General features: G+C 38.2%; 1 long non-coding RNA gene across 1 annotated transcript; it reads left to right on the top strand.

Moving 5' to 3' along the window:
- Positions 1-3,875: 3,875 nt before the first annotated feature.
- LOC309703989 lies at positions 3,876-12,394 on the top strand. Its single transcript, XR_014276099.1, has 5 exons — positions 3,876-4,124; positions 7,124-7,158; positions 7,760-7,855; positions 10,356-10,426; positions 12,101-12,394. It is a non-coding gene; the product is annotated as an uncharacterized lncRNA (long non-coding RNA).
- The last annotated feature ends 1,854 nt before the right edge of the window (positions 12,395-14,248 follow it).

Raw genomic sequence — 14,248 nt, 5'->3', positions numbered from 1 at the left:
TTTGCATCATGGATTATTCTTTGTTTCTCTGGTACTTGGTGTTTCAGTTATCTTGGTGTTTTGGATTGTTTCTCATTCTCTTGTTGTGATGTTTATTATTATTATTATCATTATTAGAGTTTCATGTTTCTATTATCCATGTTTTAGGAATGGTGGTTTCATGTATAGTTCAGTTCCATGTTTCATTTTCTGTCTCTGTGTTGAGTCCATGTCTCCGAGTTGTGATTCATGTTTCCTGTTTTATTGTGAAAGACTTTGTCTTATGTTAGTGTGTGCAGCTTTGTTCCCCATGTCTCGTTAGCCCTGATCTCTCCCAGCTGTGTCTCCCTTCTGTGGCCCATTTCCTCATTACTACCCTGTGTATTTAAGCCCTGTGTTTTCCCATGCCCAGTGTCGTGTCGTACCCTCAGAATTATGCCTGTGTGTCCTTGGTCTCAGTGTTCCATCCTCACTCCATGTTTGTTTTTCTGCCAGCAATAAAGCTGAGGTTTTTTGAGTTTCAATTCTGTGTTCGAGTCCTGCATTTGGATCCTCATCTCTGCCTGCCCGCACACAGAGCCCTGACACCTGAAGAGGTGATAAAGCTTTCAGCCCAATTCTACTTTTTCTACATAATCCATCATACAAAATGTAATCAAATGGGAAAAGTCCCTTTTCTTTTTTTTTTTTAACTTGTTTTATCAGTTTTAATCTTTTAACTTTATGCATCAAGCAAAAATTTAATTATATGCAACATTCTCTGACTTGAATAAATTAGTTTAACATTTAAACCTATTTTCTACACATTCCAGCTCATAAAATAAAATAAATTTGTTTACACTCACTCTTTCAAATAGATGCAAGTAAAACACAGCAGAAAATAAATAAAGTCAAAGACTCAGCAGTCCTGTTGCTCTATTTTCACCTGTAAAGCAGGACTAGGGGTAGGCGGAGGTTTACCCTGGTGCAGGTGTGCTGCGGTCAGTTGAAGAATCCGCGAGTTTCTCTGTGAGTTTCCCATTACGTCGTTGCGCACTCGGTGCTTGCTTGGAAGTTTAGGGGTTTTTTCACTGTAAAAAGAAGTTTTCTTCCCACGCACAACGGACACTAATGTGCACGCTCATACTCTCTCCCACAATCAATATGTGATCCATTGTTGATCTGCACACAGCTGTTGTCACCAACGGCGCACTTGCTTACGTCACTGTCATGAGACATTCTCGCAAAAAAATCACGGTTTTAGTAAGGCAGTAACGCAGCATTCCTACGGGAAAGTAACGGTAATCTAATTACCGATTTTGCAATAGTAATCCCTTACTTTACTCGTTACTTGAAAAAGTAATCAGATTACAGTAACGCGTTACAAGTAACGCGTTACTGCCCATCTCTGCCCGTAGTACATTGGGGATACTGGAATGTTAAAAACAAAACAAACTTGTGATCAGATTCTGCATATTTTTTTCTGGCCACAGTTGAAAAAGAATAATGTTGTTTATATTAAGACATATCACCAGAGGTGGGACCAAGTCATTGTTTTGCAAGTCTCAAGTAAGTCTCAAGTCTTTATCCTCAAGTCTCAAGTCAAGTCTCAAGTAATGTCAGGCAAGTCAGAGTCGAGTCTCAAGTCACTGGTGTAAAAGTCCGAGTCAAGTCACAAGTCTGAAATTTTGAATTTCAAGTCCTTTCGAGTCTTTAAAAAAAAAAAAAGAAAAAAGTATGTTGCAGTTATGCTAAATGTAAATATTAGACCATGTAATTTTTAAATCTGTGTTTTTCTCAACACATGACAAAATAGTGAACTTAGAAAATATACACAAATTGTGAAATTGCACGTCTTTAAAATGCAGCTCAATTAAACCTAGCTCCAAGAATAATTTTCACCGACAGTTCTGAGATAAGCTGCATGTTATTCTTGGATGCGGTTGTAGGACCGGTGTTGTGCCAAAAAGTGATTGTCTGCCAAAAACTGATTTCCGGTATTTGCCAAAAAGCGATTGCTCATATTTAAAGTGCTATAAGTAACTTGTTGGGCTATAATATGTTAAACATATGTCAAATGCATCCCTTATGGATGACATAAAGTCATCTTGAGCCACAAACAACATTCGTGTAGCAAGATACAAGCCGCAATCAGTTTTTGGCAGCGACTTTTATATAACCTTTATTTATGCAGTAAAAAAAATCTCATTAACATTAAAAATGTATTTTGTAAGAGTAAGTTGCCCAACAGGACAGCAGAAATGGCAGCAAATATTACAATAGTTCTGTAAAAATATTTTAAGTGGGGATAAAGGACCGGATTGGTTATAATGTAAGTACAAGTTGTAAAGATACTTAAAAAACAGATATTTTTTTAATTCTTTATGTAACCCCTTTGTATCCCCTGTTCACCGAAGTCTATTTACGAACATACGTAAAGATATTACACATAAAAAATACACAGAAACACTGGAAATCAGTTTTTGGCAGACAATCACTTTTTGGCACAACACCGGCTTTAAAATCGCATGACAAAAATATCATATACATTAAAAAAACTGCATCACCAACGTAGCCTGGACAACATTTGCTAGTTAGATGAAGTCAGCTATCTCATCGTAGCATATTTATATGCATATTTATAATTATACGGTTCTTGTGAGTGCATACACTCGTGAACTTCCGGTCACTGCAACAAGCCCAGGTACAGTTTACCGACGGATGGGTACAGGACCTTGAAATGCACCGTGTAGAAAGTAAAGACCATCGTACGTATCATAAGTTTACCAGTCTCACAAATAGTCTTCATAAATACACATTCGTTATCCGTTTATTAATATAACCTTTGAGCTTAACGGTAATTAATTAGTAGTGGAAATAATTTCTGGTACGCCTTACAGAAATGTAGCAGTGACAATAATATTGTATGCTGTAATCGCACTGGACAATTAGTGATACAAAACAACTGTTTTATTCTGTGAATAAAAGTATATGTTTTTGTCAATGTACCATAATAACAGAAGCGAAACGCAATATTGTGTCAGGACAATTCACTATTTATGCACAATAAATAAAGGAGCATAGCGCGACAATTTCTGTTCAGCGCCAGACTTGCTTGTAACCTATATCACCAATTATGTTATGAAAATGACGCATTAACTACAACAGCAGACTGACCTTCGTGTAAATGCTTGGAGCAGACTAACCTGTGAGCTGGAGTGTTCTGGGACGTTATATTTGATCTTTGAATGGCTGCAATCCAGGCCATCCGTCGCCTGTTTGTTACTTCGGAAACATGGCTCGAACAATTTCTCTTCAACGACGTAATCCGATAACAACCGATCTCTTTACCCGTCGGCTTCCCGTGGCTGTCATGCGACCGGCTATTGTAGTTAATAATACAACAGCTTCTTGACATTTTTGTGTTTCTTTTTATCGCTGTGTGACTGATTTCAATTGAAAGCCTGCGTGCGCTAGTACCGCTTGCCACGAGTTCCCAGAATCCTTTGCGGTTCTACCCGTGAATGACGTCACATTTTCAATCTCTATATAATATGCATGTTAAATTTTATATTTGGGGTAAAATATCAAGTCTTTTCAAGTAAACCGGTTCAAGTCCAATTCAAGTCCCAAGTCATTGGTGTAAAAGTCCAAGTCAAGTCACAAGTCTTAGAACATTTTTTCAAGTCAAGTCTAAAGTCATAAAATTAATGACTCGAGTCTGACTCGAGTCCAAGTCATGTGACTCGAGTCCACACCTCTGCATATCACATGTGCCAACTCACTCATAAGTCTAAACAGAACCTCAGAAGTTCTCCGTACATAGCTTGTACTCACTACAGCCTGTACATACTTATAGTTATAGAATATTCACAACATACTTCATACCGTGTACATTATAACATACCATACAGGGCTCTAGAGTGCGACCAATTTGGTCGCAAATGCGACCAAATTTTTCAGTGGTGCGACTAAAAATAAATATTTGGTCGCACAGGTGCGACCAACTGTTCCGGTAACAAAAAAAAAATCTCTGTAACTCTCCGTGTGGTCAACAACAGACACACATTATGCCCCTATCGTGGACTAAACCAATCAGAGATAGTCAGGGGCGGGACCTCTCTGATTGGCCGTGGTCCAGTTGAAAGTGCAGGTGGAAGAGAGAGGTGAGTAGCTTGAATAAAGCGATATCAATTCATTAACGGATTCCACACAAAGACCTAAACACGGAGCGGACCCAACACATCAGAATCAGCTTCGTCTTTCTCGGCTTTCTCACCCGACGGCCTGAACACGGACACGCTGTCGGAGCTTAGCGATTCTTCGGGTCCGCGCTGTGTTTACGTCTTTTTGCGCTGATTCTGAGCTGCAGGTTTTGCCTCTCTCCAACCAAAATTCACCGAGCCTGCAGCAAAAGAAGCAGCAAACTGCGCTTCACATTTGATCAATGTCGTCATGAATTCCCTCTGACTTTTGCTGTTTTGCTTCCACCACGATAAAAATCACACTTCCTGCACAGCTCTCTCTCTCTCTGTACTTCAGGAACAGTTTCCCGTCTCAAATCTGTTTTCTGCATTATTCATTCGCTTATTACCCACCAGTCTAGCGTTGTTTACAGCGCTTTTTCTTTTTTCACTTAAATGACCTCGGACAAGAAAGCCTAATTTCTGCTGTTCAATACTGAAGAAATTTAAATTTCTTAAAATTATGCAAAATTGCAGAATATTTTTAAGGTTATCTGCTATAAAAAGCCAGACCAGGAAAATCTCCTTCATGTTTTCCTGTGTTTTATTCTCAGTTACTTTCACACAAAGGCATCTGCTGTGATTTTCACAATTCTGATGAAGTCTCATGTGTATCAGTACTGATAAATGATCAGAATTATAATATTTCTGACTGTCTGAGGCTAAATTGAATCAAATCAGGACTTTGAGAACCGGAATTGAATGGATTATAGAAATCAGTGATGATACTCAGCCCTAGTGAGCAGCCTAGGCCTGAGAGAAGTGGATGTACTGTAGCTGTGGGTAATAAGAAAAGATGAAAAGAACTATTGATAACTTTTTTGTTAAGTTAAGGCCTGATCTGTCTGAAATTCATAGCCAGTGCTCTGACACGGTGCCATCAATATTTGAATGCTGAAAAAGCACAGTGTATCCAGAAAACACATTATATGCTGCAGTAAATGCACTGCCCAAGTGTCCCCTCTCCCCACGGCCTTTCAGCAGCAGACAGCAGCAAACAGGTCGTCAGAGGAGGCCAAGATGATGATTAAGTTTTTAACATTTTCTACAATATTGACAAAGCACTTTAAGCACAAGTTTGTTAGTTAATAATTTAGAAATTAATATTGTCTGTATGGACTTCCCCCCCCAAAGAAAGTGCACATGTAAAACTGCGGTGTTAAGCGATGCGGTTGAAAAATTTGAGTGCGCCTAACTTTTGTGCCGGTACGCCTAACTTTTTAAAGTTAGGCGTACCAGTGCGCCCATGTCAAAAAGTTAGTCTAGAGCCCTGCCATAATAGACCCATTTCTGTAATATACTTACATATCTATATTATTGCTAATATATATTGTAATATATCTATATCACTAAAGCACTTCTGGATGGATGCAAACTGCATTTCGTTGCCCAGTACCTGTGCATGTGCAATGACAACAAAGTTTAATTCTATTCTATTCTATTCTATTCTATTGGTTTCCCATATCATCGAGTAGTGTTAGCCTTTTGAACAGCTGATAATTGATTGTATAGGTCTGGTGCTACTTATCTCCTCAGAGTACGGGTTTTCCAGCTGCGTACCTGTTGCACACAGTAACTGCTAGATCTATCATGTCTGGTCCTACACAGTTCATTTCCATTTTTTTTAGTAAAAGTCCTGAAATCATCTAGATTGACCAAGGTTCAAACTTTCTTCTGATCTGATTTCAATTAAACAACTTCACGTCCAGCAATACACGGCTTCAGGCTGTTATGCTCAGGGGGCTTAGGAGCATTTCCATCAAACACAGAAGTCCTATGCTTATTGCACTCAAATCGAGGGAGACTGGGGGGAGGGTTTGCTGTGGTTGATGCTGGCTGCTGGGGAGGTCAAAGAGGAGAGAGCTATATTCGTTCCTAATGAGTTAGGGTTTGGGCATACAATGCGTAGGCCACTGAGCAGTTGAAAGGACCGGAATCTCATAAAAACCTTATTCAATAGCTTTAAGTATAGACTGTTTGCAGCCTGGGAAATGGTGAAGGAAAACTTATCTTCTGCTAGAGTAAGATGGATAGGCTGTTTGATCAACATGCTCAGTACTAAAATATTTACTGCTCGAGACCAAATCTTACCATTACTGCCAGCAAAGTTTCAGAGGCTCATGACTAAAGTACTGGGGATCTGGAGTGATATATAGTCTATGTAGATAATGATGTGGTTTATTCAAGTCCCTGATCCACACATTTAGAGCATATCCATGTTGATATCAGTTATCTGGTGGATGCACATCTCACAGTTCCATACCTGGGTTAGGTGGTTTGGAAAGGTACAGTTTCTCCAATGTAAGAAAAGTTGAAATTATAGAACACTGCCCTAAAAAAGGAGCTCATGCAGTTCCTAGTTTTAGTGGCACCACCACTAACTGATTGTTAACTAAAAAGAAAGATGACTTTTGTCTCCTGCTTGTTAGCAAGCTTTTGAAAGAAGCTGTTGTGCACTATTATAGTATTGACAGCCCCACAGTTTGATCGACCCTTTGGGAGCAGGAGATATCCTTGAGTAAGCTCATGACATTTGTGTTGATAGACCAGTATGCTTCTTCTCCAAAATAATTAGCACTTAACACTTAAATTATTGAAGCAAATAAAAAGAAGTGCTGGCATTGATATTGAGCCTAAGACATTTTGATGTTTATATAAGTGCGGGTATTGCATCTGCCATGGTCTACACGATCCACAATTTTTTAATTTTCTAAACTCTCTGCATTGTCAGAACGCAATGACCATCTTACCAAACTCTGGTAAGATGGTTATTGTAGTTGTATTGATAATGGATAAATCAAAGGTTCACATCTATTGTCTAGCACTCCTAATCAGTAATGGTGCCAAACGTTTATGCGCGTTACCTATTTGGTTCCAGCTTTGTCTCATTTTCCCTCTTAATTTGATTCCTTTACTTCCAGGTTACTCAAGGGGTGGAGGCAAAGCAGCAATGGAGGTGGGTAACAGAATATATTGTGTTTGCAAATAATTTCCCAGTTGAGCAAGGTATTTTTGCAATGAATATAGTAACATTTCAATGTCTATTATACTTATACAACCTACTGTATTTAAGATCGCTGATTTGTGGTTAGAACTCTGTTTTTTGGAAGGAAGTGTGAGCAGCAAGCACCACATACCTCTTTTCAAACTCTTTTCTATTGACTACCAGCAGCCTTGTTACCACCTGCAAAATGCACACTTTTACTTAGCAACTGGTTTCCAAGAGTCATTGATCCATCTCTAGACCTGCAGCAACCGCTTGCCAACTGGTTGGTATCAAATCGCTTTTCCTTGAAACTACTGGTTGCCATTTGGTCACGAACCACTGTCTAGTTCTGTGTGACTACATCCTAAGGCTTACTGTACAGTTAAAAAAGTAAAACCAAAAAGAAAACACTTAAGAATAAACACTAAAGCAACTCAAAACACTGAAACCAGACCACGGGCCATGACAGCAGGTTTTAAATTTTTCATTACATTGCTGTAGAAGATACAGGACGGACCACGTTTCACCACTTTTCAGCATTTTTATTTCTGGTTGTCATCTTAAAACACAGGTTTTCAGCAGTGTCCTGCACATAACAACAACCACAACAACAGTACCCTGTACAGACTTTTGTGCCGTGGAGGCGTGATGAGCTGATGCTGCTCAGGTGTGTCCACCTCCCCCCACAGCCGGGCCATAGACCACGCCCTACCACAGTTGCATTTCATTTTTGTAATATGCACATTTAGCAAAGAAAATTGTTTTTTGGTAAAGCATACAGAAAAATAAATGTGTTTTACTGTAAAAAGTAAAACTCCAGCTGTACCAGACACAGGGTCTAGTAAAAAGAAAAAAAAATCCCATTAGCAACTTGAAATGTCAGTGAGCATGTTGGGTGGTAGCAATTTGCTCAATGACACATTGCTGTCAAGTGATTTGCATTATACCTCAAAGGGGACTTTATTTTTTTTTTGTTTCTTTGGTGCCAAAGCTTATTTTACATGCCATCCACTGTAAAACTTATAGTAATGCTCCAGTTTCACCCTGCCCCCCTTTTTTAAATAATTTATTAAATGTTCTAAAAGCACTCTATTTTTGACATTTTTACCCTGTTAGACAAAATAATACAGAGCCTGAAAATGTCTCACATAAAAGCTTAAAATATTACATATAAATCTACAGCAATTAGCTCTAATTTTGTGATGAGGGCCTCCATATTTAACATAGACCTGGACAGTTGAGATGCAAAGCAGGCCATTGTATGAGGATCTCATTACGCTACTAAGAGTTTCTCTCCATCTAAATCATTCCACTGACGCGCCTAATAGGGTCCAAATAAAGTCAGCTCATTTATGAAGTAGTTAATGTTCAGCAGAACTCCAGTAGAAGGCCTGTGTTTATAGCCATTATGCTGTTCAAGACAATGTTTCTCATTTTTCAACATGCTACAGGGAAAATCTTCTTCACTCCACTTTGCGGGAGTCTATGGAGCAAAGTGGATATCTGAGCACAGCTCAACATGAGTTGGGAAAAATATTGGTGGCAACTATTTATTTGGAGGATAGGGCATTAAATGCATTTGCATAATCTGAGCAGTGCTGCAGATGGCCCGCAATGGTATCAACTCATACGGCCCTAATTTCACTCTCATCATTTTCTCTACTAACAGAGGAGCAGCAGCAAAAATCAGCTATTCGTCTCTTTCACATTTATTAGCATGACTGAGTCTCTCAGCTGTCACTGTTCATTTGGACAAAGTGTCTTCTGGGAGAGATATCATATGTTGTTTTATGAGTGCGTTAAAAAGAAGCAACCGTGAAAATACACAGACATATACTGTAGAGGTTTCCATTTAGATAAGGTGAGACAGGGCCCTCACGAGTGCTTGTGTTTTTACAGACGCGTCTTATCTTTCAGAGACACATTAACACAAGGTATACACAAGGAAAAAAGGAAGTGATCTCGATGACCTAAGGCAGTTATTTTGTGTGTAAAGATCTGTGTATATGCTGGCATTTGGAAATGCAGATGCAATAAAAGTACAGATGGTAAATAATCTACACTTGTGTAGTGCCTTTTAATCTACTAATCGTTTTGCAATGTGTTTTTTCGCACACCTGTCATCAGCAGCTCCTGTGTGCATTTTTTTTGATCTGTTCTTTGTATTCTTTAATTGATTAATGTGCACAAAAATGCACATTTGATGCACATTTGACACCAGTAATTGGTGTTAACTCAATATAGTCATCTGCATGGCACGTTATTTATTTATTTTACTTATATGGTGTGTAAGGGCAGAGTAACATCATAGCAAGAAGGTGCTGTTTCAGATTGGTTGGTTTGGGGCTTTCTCTGTGGAGTCTGCATGTTTTCCTGGATGTTTGTGTTTGCATAGATTTTCTCTGGCTTCTTCCCACTGTCCAAAAACATGTGTGCTAGGTTTACTTGTGATTCTGAATTGGCTGTAGGTGTGATTCTGAGTGTGAATGGTTGGCTGTCTCTCTATAATAAACTGGAAACCCATCCAGGGTTGTCCAGAGCGAGAGGCAGGGTACACCTCTGCCTCTTGCTCCCAAACAGTTGGGATAGGCTCCAGCACCTCCGTGACCCTTGGATAAGTGGAAGAAAATGGATAGATGTGTGTTAGTAAGAGAATGAATAACTTGGAAATTAATAATGCAGAAATATACAGAAATAAATCTTCATTTTTAAGCGTCTAAAATCAGAAAGAAAACTATCCTCATCAGTCAAGACCCTGTTTATAAAAAGTTAGTGCTGCCAGCAATGTAATATGCACATCTGCCACTCTCTTAATGGTGCCCATATCTACTTTCAGAACTGAGAGCTCCTTCAGCTGTTTATGACACTTCAATGCATATCTCAAGAATATCATGACTGACAAAGAACTAAGGGATGAATATCTATCCTGACATTGGAAATAATGTCGAGGCCATTTTACTAGTTTGACAATGGGGAGAGCAGAATGAAATTCAAATTGGTATGAATGCTATTTCACTTTTTTTCTCATCTCCCTGATTTTGTATTATAGAAGCTCGGTTTGGTCTTGCTGTTGCATTTAGTTGATACTGTCTTTGTGCCTACTTGATTTTTATGATGCATGCCTTTGCTAAATGAGGTTATGTGCGTACTGTTATTTATCCTGCCAGCACCACTGCGGGATGTAGAGGCTTAGGGGAGTGAACTGTCAACTCTGCGTTTAGTGGGCTATCTGGATAAGGTAAGGCAGAGATTTATTATACATCCACTGATATTTGGAAATGCAGATGGGTCATTCCTACTTCTCGGTCCCATTAACATCGTTGTTAACAAAAAATTAACAATGTTTTTACTCCCCTTAGCTTGGCAAAGCCACCTCCCTATTTAAAGCAAGCTAATGGCTCAGTCTTACATGAGCAAAAATTCAGTTCGATTTCAATTCAGCTTTATGTACAGTGTGAAACCATAACAGCAGTCACCTCAAGGCACTGTATATTGTAAGGTAGAGACCCTACAGTAATAGATAGTTCCTCTTCACTGTGGTGGCAAACTGAATTGATGAAGGTAACAGTGGAGAAATTATATCCTTAAATTTAATTATAGCATAAATGTAAAAGTTATAGCAATCTCAGAAAGACATCTACTGTAATGAAATGTATTTTTCACTGCTGTCTAATCCATTATTGTAAATTTAACCCTGTAAGACCCAACCCATCAAAAAATAACCAGAAAATTCAGATTTTTTGGGGAACTGAGATGTTTATTAACCCTTATTAAAAAAAACAAACACCATTTTGTCTGTTTGTTTGTTTTTTGTTATATCATGTTGTGTATGATATATTTTTATCATATATTTATTATATAGTTTTTGTATCACATTTGATACATTAGGTGTTTTTGGCAACTTTTTGTTAACAACGATGTTAATTATAGACAAAAGAGTTTTGTCCATAACATTTTGAAATGATAGCAAGTATTGATCATGTTGATGAGATAGAGGTCTCAGAAACTCATGTATCAAATATAATGCAAAGGGCATTAAAGGGTTAAATAGGGCAGCAATTTCCTCAAAACATTGCTTAATACATATGTGATTTGAGGATTTATCACAGTTATTTGCTGCATTATCAGAAACAGATCCCATGTAATTGCCAACTTTCCTCCATTCAACTGCTGACTAATATCAGACTGACTTCATCTTATGATGACATTAATGGCAGCCTTTAGTGATGGTGTTGGTATGTTTCACAATCTCATTTGGCAGCAAAAACAATTGAAGTGAGAACATTTTATCTTATTGGATATAACTGACATTGACAAAGTCTAACTTTGAAGACACAATTTGAAGATGAAGATGGAGAAAATTTGCAATGTGTTATTGCAATAGTCAGAATTTCGCAAAACCTTATAAAAATTGCAATAGTGTTGTACTTTGGGTGAAATATTGTGATAATATCATATCATCAGGTATCTGGTGATTCCCACCTGTACCTGATTAAGAAAATTATAATCTTGTAAAAATTAAAGAAAATTGAAACTATGAAATCAAAAGAATAGCTATTTTAGAAAATAGATGTATATTTTGAGAGGTTTTTAATATCATTCAGTTCATGAAGTGACATTTCCTGCAGCAGTACCACATGACTTTTGTAACTGAGAGGACACAGTAAAAAATGCAAACACACACAATTTTGAAATGAAATAAAGTTTTTTTTTATGATAAGCTAACATTTTTCCTAGTTTTACAGTTATTTTACTACTGGACATGGAAAGTATGGAACTCGAATGGCACTAAATATTAGGAAAGACCCCAGATATAATAAAAGAGAAGGTGGTAAATGTCACCATTTAATTATAACTAGGTTCTACAAATGGCTTTACTATCTGTTCTTCCTTTTACCTTGCGCACACCTAGAGTGTTGGAGTTGCCATGCAAGATGCTGACCCGGCTTTGTGAGGACATTTGGGGCTCCCTGTGTTCTCTAAAACACCTATGCATGTAAGTTGTCTTGTCTCCAGGAAAAACTAAAACTAAACCAAAATGAATGTGCTCCTGCAGGGTATAGAAAATAAAGCTATTACCTTTTAGAACTGGCTTTGCCTACCTCCTACACACAAACAGGAAAACAAAGGAAGGAACAAACATACAGAGAGGAAGGGGTCAGCACAATATTGGACAACGCCCCACAATGCAACAGTTCAGCCTGAGATTCTGGTGTGATTTGCTCCTTGTTGCTGAAATAGTATTGAGTCACTTGCACTGACCAGAGACAAGCAATAAATGACCTCATCCACTTTTGCCAGACTGGTTGTCCTGCCCTTGCTATAGTAAACATCTTCTGATCCAAGTCGCAGAGCTCATATTCCTCCCAATAAATGAGGCGTGTTCAGCTTTTACTCACAGGTTTCAGTTTGAAATGGTGGAACTGTTTGTAGTAATGCAGCCTGGATAAATTCTCGGATCCATTAGAGCTGTCTGGATGGGTTTATTAAGATAAGACTGTCGTTAAGCACAAAATTAAATTTCAGTGTTACAATTGTTATGAGACTAGAGTTTTTCGTGGCAAGAGAGAATGGAAATCCCAGAGGAACATCCAAGCAACAGTGCTAAGAACTGAGCCGCTGTGGGTTTCCTTAACTAGGAGATTGATTATTTGAAAGAACCAAAGCAGTAAACTATAAAGCTGAATTTGTGTTTTAAAGACTAAATCAATTAGGAAGTTGATGTTAATATTATAGTTAGCAAAGCCTGGGAATAAAAACAATTTAAAAGGCAAATAATTTTGCTAACTTATGTAAAAAATACTACGCATACAGAAAGCTTACATGACAGACCTGGGGCAACTTAGAGGATGTTGTCACATTTGGGCCATTTCTGCACACACCCTGGTTAAAAATCAGCTCACAAGCCACAGGTCTGGTTATACAAGTCCACAGTTATGACAGTAATATTGTTGGCCTCTTCAATTTGAACCATCAATGATGGACTATTTTCTGTTGTTGGTATATCTACAGGGAGTGCAGAATTATTAGGCAAATGAGTATTTTGTCCACATCATCCTCTTCATGCATGTTGTCCTACTCCAAGCTGTATAGGCTCGAAAGCCTACTACCAATTAAGCATATTAGGTGATGTGCATCTCTGTAATGAGAAGGGGTGTGGTCTAATGACATCAACACCCTATATCAGGTGTGCATAATTATTAGGCAACGTCCTTTCCTTTGGCAAAATGGGTCAAAAGAAGGACTTGACAGGCTCAGAAAAGTCAAAAATAGGCAAGGCAAGGCAAGGCAAGGCAAGTTTATTTGTATAGCACAATTCAACAACAAGGTGATTCAAAGTGCTTTACAGAGACATTAGAAACAAGAACAAATAAAAAGCATGATTTAAAATTGATTAACACAAGCAAATAAACTAACTAACTAATTAACAAACAAACAAACAAACAAACAACAGTATATAAAATCAAAACAGATAAAATCAGAACAGTAGATAAAATCAGTAGTTAAATGTAAGTTTTGAAATTTAAGCTTAAAGTGTGGATTTGGTGCTTTATTCAAATGCAGCTGAGAACAGGTGAGTCTTCAACCTGGATTTAAATAAACTGAGTGTTTCAGCTGATCTGAGGCTTTCTGGGAGTTTGTTCCAGATATAAGGAGCATAAAAGCTGAATGCAGCTTCTCCGTGTCTGGTTCTGACTCTGGGAACTGATAAAAGACCGGATCCAGATGATCTGGATGGTTCATACTGGGTCAGGAGGTCATTGATGTATTTTGGTCCTAAACCATTCAGAGCTTTATAGGCCAGCATCAGAACTTTAAAGTCTATCCTCTGACGGACAGGCAGCCAGTGTAAAGACCTCAGAGCTGGACTGATGTGGTCCACTTTTTTGGTCTTAGTGAGGACTCGAGCAGCAGAGTTCTGAATGAGCTGTAGTTGTCTGACTAATTTTTTAGGTAGACCTGTAAAGATGCTGTTACAGTAATCAAGCCTACTAAAGATGAATGCATGGACTAGTTTTTCCAGGTCCTGTTGAGACATCAGATCTTTTATCCTTGATAT

Source organism: Aulonocara stuartgranti (assembly GCF_965226115.1).
Source record: "Aulonocara stuartgranti genome assembly, chromosome: 1".
NCBI lineage: Eukaryota > Metazoa > Chordata > Actinopteri > Cichliformes > Cichlidae > Aulonocara > Aulonocara stuartgranti.
This window is presented reverse-complemented; position numbering and strand designations above follow the sequence as displayed.